This window comes from Hordeum vulgare, chromosome 4H (genome assembly GCF_904849725.1).
Source record: "Hordeum vulgare subsp. vulgare chromosome 4H, MorexV3_pseudomolecules_assembly, whole genome shotgun sequence".
Taxonomy (NCBI): Eukaryota; Viridiplantae; Streptophyta; class Magnoliopsida; order Poales; family Poaceae; genus Hordeum; species Hordeum vulgare.
This window is the reverse complement of record NC_058521.1, coordinates 558,505,442-558,511,870: the sequence shown is the minus strand read 5'-3', so window position 1 is coordinate 558,511,870 and position 6,429 is coordinate 558,505,442.

Here is a 6,429-nt window from a genome sequence, read left to right as displayed (position 1 = left end):
TAAGCCATGGATGAGTTAAGATACAGTACCCTATGCAAAAATAAAATAAGAATCAATTTGTAAAAGCACCTGAAAGTATTTTATAAGTTGCTTATACTAACGGATCTCACGAAGTTTTGTTGAGTTTTATGCGATTGAAGTTTTCAAGTTTTGGGTATTGTCCCGATGGACAAACGATTGAGGAGCTGAAAAATCCTAAGCTTGGGAATGCCTAGGGCAGACAAAGGTAATATTCTATGAATACTCAAGTATCTAAGCTTGGGGATGCCCCGGAAGGCATCCCCTCTTTTCGTCTCAATCCATCGGTATGTTACTTGGAGGTATATTTTTTTTTATCACATGATATGAGTTTTGCTTGGAGCGTTGTTTGCTTTTACTTTCAGTTTACCATAATCATTGTTTCTTGAATGCACCTATTTGAGAGAGATACCACATCATCACAATTTATTTGAATATTCTATGTGCGTCACTTATAACTTTTGAGCTTAGCAGTTGCTCTAGTAGTTCACTTATATCTTGTTCAGCACGGTGGCGTGTAGATTTTATAGAAACATTATGCTCTCGTTTTTCAATTATATTTTTTTGAGAGCCGGACAAATAGCGACGGTAATTTGCATGCGTCATAAGACAAGATAAAAAATAATGAGTATCCAATGACTGATGATAAAAACCATCATGTCGCACATATAGAGAAATTGTGGTTTAATAATATTGATGTGGTGATATAAAAAGGTGTGAGTGCATTATTATTAATTCAGATAGGTGTCGATATTAACAGATGTGAAACTTCTTGTTCATTTAAATTTTTTGAAAAGGCATGGTGATGATGTGTGACCATTTCTATTCCTCGTCGAAATCCTTGTGTTGCTTTGAGTCGGAGTCGCGTGATGGCTAATTCCTACCAACCCTCTCCCTCGGGAAATGCAAGCAGTACTTTGATTTGTGATATAACAAATAAAATGTTGCAACAAGTATATGAGTTCTTCATGACTAATGTGACACCATGGACATACACACTCTCATCTCCTCATATTTGCTAGGCTCATCGGTACCGTGCATCAACCGTTCTCACCTTGAGGATCGGTACAACTTTCATCGGTGCATCCAAACCCCATGACATGACATGCTCTGTTGCACATAAACCTTTTTATATCCTCCTCAAAACATCCACCATATCTACCTATCATGGCATTTCTATAGCCATTCCGAGATATATTGCCATGCAAATGCCATCGTCACTTCACATCACTAGTTCGTTCATCATCATAATTCTTTGCATGATCATATAGAGCTGACATGGTATTTGTGGCAAAGCCACCATTCATCATATTTTTGATACATCTCATGCTAGATCTTTGCACATCCTGGTACAGTGCAGAGACATTCATTTAGAGTCATATGGTCCTATTAGTTTTCATATTGAGTTGTAAGTAAATAAAAGTGTGATGATCATCATTATTAGAGAATTGTCCCAGTGAGGAAATAAAAATGGGGGAGGACAAATGATCCCACCATAATACTAAAACAATGAATGAGAGAAAAATAGAGAAGGTACTTTGCTACTTTCCTTTACCACACTTGTGCCTCAATTTGGCACCTTGTTTTTCATATAGAGAGTCTCATGTTATATTCCAATGGCAGGCATCCTTAAATGCCCGGGGTCTTCATGAGAAAGCAAGTTGGATGCACACCCCACTTAGCTTCAGTGGAACTTTCATACACTTATAGCTCTTGTGCATCATTTGCATGGAAATCCCTACTCGCATCGATATCTATCGAAAGGCATCTTCATAGCTCGTTGGTATGCCTAATTGATGTGAGACTATCTTATCCACTTTTACCCCTTTGTAACCTACCACCATATTCTATTACACCTTTATGCCATGTCCAATGGTTCACACTCATGTATTGCGTGAATAAAAAGTTGATGCATATTGAAAAAGTATGATCCAATTGCGTGACTTGAACATCGTAGAACATATTTGAGGAAATGGAGTGGCAACCATGGTGATGAAATGATGGGGGGAATCAAAGGATAAAAAATAATACAAAATGCCCTACAATTACACATAAACTTAGTTGTGAAAAACATGTCAAGGAAACAAAACCGCTCTAGTGACAACCAAACCTTCCTAAGAGAAGGACGGTGTCTAATGCCATCATGTTTGAGCGTATATGATTTGGCGTCGGGAATATTTTAACCTTGGGACCAAAATCATTACTCAATCAATTAAAGCATTGTGACCACATATATAATAGTTTTGAGAGTGCTTGTTTTGTTTATGCATCATATAGAGGGAAAAAGATTCATGAATTGAATTTATCCCTAAATACATGCCTAAATCTAAACATGATATGAGTAAATGAATGCATGGGTACACGATATCACATGACAATATTAGCAAGTTCCAAGATGCCAAGTTCACGCCTTAGTTGGAAACACTATGCTTTGTCGAGTGGCTTGGTCAAGATGCTGGCAAGTTGCATACTTGTTCCAACATGAGCTATCTCAATATATCCCTTTCTCACATGATCCCGAATGAATTGGTGATGAATGTCAATATGCTTGCTGCTAGGGTGTTGGTGGTCTTGATTGCACATTCATTGTCACATACAAGAAGAACCTTCTTGTATGTAATTTCATAGTCCTTCAAGGTTTGCCTTATCATATCGATTGCATGACACAACTTCTGGCAGCGATGTATTCGACTTCGACGGGGGAAAGGGACACACATTTTTGTTTCTTTGAGGACCAACTTACCAAGGAGCATCCAATAAATTGGGATGCACCGAAGGTTGACTTTCGATCCACCTGATCTCTGTCCCAATCCGCATTTGAGTACCCAATGAGAACAAACCTAGCATCCTTGGGGTACCATAGAGCTAACGTTGGGGGTGTAAACAAGGTATCGAAGAATGTGCTTACCCGCCAAGTGATGACTCTCATTAGGAGAATCTTGATATCGTACACATATGACTACACTTAACATGATATCTAGTCTAGATGCACAAAGGTAAAGCAACGAACCAATCATAGAGCGGTGAGTAGATGTTTCAACACGTGTACCATTTTTGTCGGCATTAATAACAACTTTGGTTGCCATGGGTGTCTTGCAATGCTTGGCATTGTTCATCCCAAACCTCTGAATGTCCTTGGCGTACTTGTCTTGAGGTAGGAAAATCTCTTCCTGACATTGTTGAATTTGAAATCCGAGAAAGAACTTCAAATTCGTATTGAGTGAAATCTCAAAATTATTGGTCATGGAGGCCGCAAACTTATTACAAAGACCGATGTTTGATGAACCAAAAATGATGTCATCTCATAGATTTGGCATAATATCAAATCACCTTTGCCATATTAGTAAAACGAGTGGGATCAATCAACCCTCCCACAAAGCCATAATCTATTAAAAGCTTCTTAAAATGATCATACCAAGCATGTGGTGCTTGTTTGAGGATATACAAAGCTTCGCGAAGTTTATAAACATAGTCTTTGTGATCGGGATCAATGAACCCAGGTTGTTGTGATACGTACACTTCATCTTGTGAAGTATTGTTAATAAAGTGGCATAAACAAGCAAGATACGGATAGATTCAATACGGGCAACTGGAACAAAAGTCTCATCAAAGTACAAACCTTCAACTTGACAGTATCCTTCTGTCACTAACCTTTCCTTGTTTCTAATGATGGTACCATGCTCGTCTTGGTTGGTCTTGAAGGTCATTTTTTCAATGACATTGTCTATTTGTTTGGCCTCTCAACCAACGTCTACACTTTGTTGCATTCAAAGTTGTTCAACACTTTAAAATATTGTATGAAGGGTTTGGCAAAGTATAGAGCATTGTGTCATGTTGCTTTGAGTGTGGATTGGTTATTCAAACTATTTTTTTTCTTCTTTTCCAGTTCAGTTTCCCTCATTAAGTCATCAACACCTTGCAAATTCATGTTTTTCGTGCATATCTATATTTTGCCTACACTCACATTTCTTTATTTCATTTCACCTATATATGATCCCGAAGCTCGAGTCTTCGCCTTCTTTTATTCTTTCTCGAGAGACTATCATGCTTGGCATCTCAACATCTGAGTGACAGAATGTCCATTAGGCCACTCTTCTGCTGACCATTGATACGTCTCCAACGTATCAATAATTTATGAAGTATTCATGCCATATTCACCTATGTTTACAATACTTTTATATGGTTTTGATGCACTTTATATAATTTATTTATAACTCATCCAAACTAACGCTGTTTTCAGCAAAACTACTGTGGTGTTGTTTTTTGTGTAGAAATCAGAGTTCTCCAAATGCAACGAAACATTTTTGACGATTTTTTTGGAATAAAAGAGGCACTAGAAGCTTCGTTGGAGGCCTAGAGGAGCCATGAGGTGGGCATAACCAACCAGGGCGCGCTAGAGGCCCCAGGCGCGCCCTGGTGTCTTGTGCTCTCCTTGTGGCCCATCTTCGCGTGAAACTGACGCCCAAAAATCATATAAATACAAAAACCTCCAGAAATAACCTTAGACGAGAAGTTCCGCCGCCGCAAGCCTCTGTAGCCACGAAAAACCTACAGAAATAACCCTAGACGTGAGGTAGTTTCATACTCGACAAACAATTTCTTCTTATGTTCTTCGCTAGATAGGAACTTTGGAGTGATTCTTCATCACACGTTGAGGGGTTGTTATATGATATAACTATGTTAGCATTGTTGAGAGATTGCACTAACGAAAGTACAGACCCTAGGCCTCATTTTCAAGCATTGCAATACAATTTATGATCACTTTTGTTACTCGCTACCTTGCTGTTTTTATTTATTCAGATTACAAAAATCAATATCTACTATCATTACTACACTTGTATCACCATCTCTTCGCCGGACTAGTGCACCTATACAATTTACCATTGTATTTGGTGTGTTGGGGACACAAGAGACTTTTTATTATTTGGTTGCAAGGTTGTTTGAGAGAGATCATCTTCATCGTACACCTCACATGGATTGATAAACCTTAGGTCATCCACTTGAGGGAAATTTGCTACTGTCCTACAAAACTCTGTGCTTGAAGGCCCAACACGAGTCTACAAGAACAAGCAGTATAGTAGACATCAACCACTCACCACCACATGGTGCACCGGAAGAGTTCGCAACCGAAAGACAGATTCAGTTTGATCGAGTTAGAAGTTGGACCATCAAAGGAGCAAAAAATCAAGAGGTGAAAGGCATAGAGTTTTAAACTAGTATATCTTTTTTGGGTAGGGATGCCTTGGTGACGAAGGATAATGGGCGCAAAAGTCTCATGGTATGGTGTTGTAGACGTAAGGAAAGTGTACAGAGGTGGTTGTGGTTGGAAAGAGGTAAAGGAGTGTGAATCCATCTACAATGTGGCACAATGCTCAATTGCTAAAAGTTATAGTTAAGATGAGAGTTGAGGCCATTAAATATTTACTAATTTATCAATAGTGTGTAGTTTATTTGTAGCTCATATAATTTCAGCACATATCTGATTTTAGTTTATCAAAGCGGATAATTGACGATTCATGGTAATAATTAAAGTGTTGCAGCATTGCTCCCTTACACACACTGCATGATGTGTCCATGATGCTTAGCCAAAGAAGATGGGGAGGAATATGTTAAAATCCTAGGGTAACATGTAGTTTGTCATAACTCATAAGAATTCGAGAATAGTTGGTTTGGCTGAAATTGACCAAACTAGGTATGCGTTGGTTCATGCCAACATGTTCAATCATCATAGAGACATTGCAACGAACATTAACTAAAGTTAGCTTCGATACATACTACATGGTGTGTCTATGCAGTTTAGGCAATGAAGATACTCCTCGTATGGTACGTAGAATACCCAATGATGTACACATGTACTTAGTTATACGCCATGGTCGCACATATTTTATTTTGCAAGAGGATTACTTTGTACTGTATTGTTTTGAGACCATTTACCCCTTCCTATCTGCCCGCCTCACAATAAAGTTTAGCTCCATATTCAACTGCCCTTGCACTATACTCCTATTTAGAGCAAGTAAAATAGGTGCTACTCGTTAGGCTGGGAGGAATTTCACATTAGCAAAATCCGAGCTGGAGGAGAAAAAAAGGGAGGAGAGAGAAGGGAACCGGCTCTTCGTTTATCACCCGGCCACAACAGAAGACATGAGAAACTTGTGCATGCTTGCATCCGGACGCGAGCGCTAAAGGCAAAGCTTCCGACCATGTATGTCTTCCCTCCTACGCGCTAAATGTTTCTCTGTCTCGCCCAAAATTTCTTATTGTGCGCTAAATCAAAGCTTCAAAGCCTCCAAATCGTCCCTAAATCTTGATTTCCCGAACCCTATAACTATTGCCCGACCCTGCAGTTCAAAAGAACGCATGCGCCAACGCCACATCTCGTCCCACCGCTCCCTAGCCTGTACTATGGGCACG